Source organism: Eimeria maxima, genomic scaffold (genome assembly GCF_000499605.1).
Source record: "Eimeria maxima Weybridge genomic scaffold, Emw_scaff821, whole genome shotgun sequence".
In the NCBI taxonomy this organism is placed as follows: Eukaryota; Apicomplexa; class Conoidasida; order Eucoccidiorida; family Eimeriidae; genus Eimeria; species Eimeria maxima.
The window spans coordinates 1,687-2,500 of record NW_013566791.1 but is presented as its reverse complement, the minus strand read 5'-3'; positions in this window follow the sequence as shown (position 1 = coordinate 2,500).

Below are 814 nucleotides of genomic sequence, written 5' to 3'. Positions count from 1 at the left end.
TGTATTTATTTATCATATAAACACATTATCTTCTTCTTTTTTCTCTTGTATACCTAAGGCTTCTCTTATTAACAATGTTGCCTCCCTCTCGTTATAACAGCAGCAGCAACCAATGTCCTCTCTCTTCCTGTTAGCAGTAGTAACAGCAGCAGCAGCAGCAGCAACAGCAGTAGTAGCAGCACCAGCAGCAAGAGGAGGATGGTTAATCTGCTATACCTAGTACTTAACCCCACCAATTGCATGTATGACCTTGAACTATAAACCCTAAACCCTAAACCCTAAACCCTAAAAAAGGGTTTACAGGTGTCTTAAACACCTCCTAAACCCTAATCCTTTATTGTTAAGGACAGGAGTGTGTGTACACCAGAAAACCCTAAAGGGGGGACATTATTTGTATATGAGCTGCCTATACACCTGAATATTACCTATAAATATCCTTAACAAGATGCACAAGGAGACAAACTTGTTTATAAAAAAGAAGAAAAAGAAATAAAAAATAAATTCTTTTATTAAAGATAATAAACAGCTCATGGGGTGTATGCGCAGACACGCGAGGGAAAAAAGAAATATACACTAGGCCGTTTCCTATTAACTCACCGGAACCCTAACCCTAAACCCTAAACCCTAGTTATTCAGGAGAGGGGTTAGAGGGGGCCTCTTGCTTATTTCCAGGGCCTCCCTTTTGTTTAGGGTTAGGGTGAGGCCCCTTGGTGTTTAGGGTTTAGGGTTTAGGGTTTAGGGTTTATAGAAGAGAGGAGGTCCTCCCATCAACTGCATGATACCTGCTGCTGCTGTCTGTCCCCACGCCGTAAAC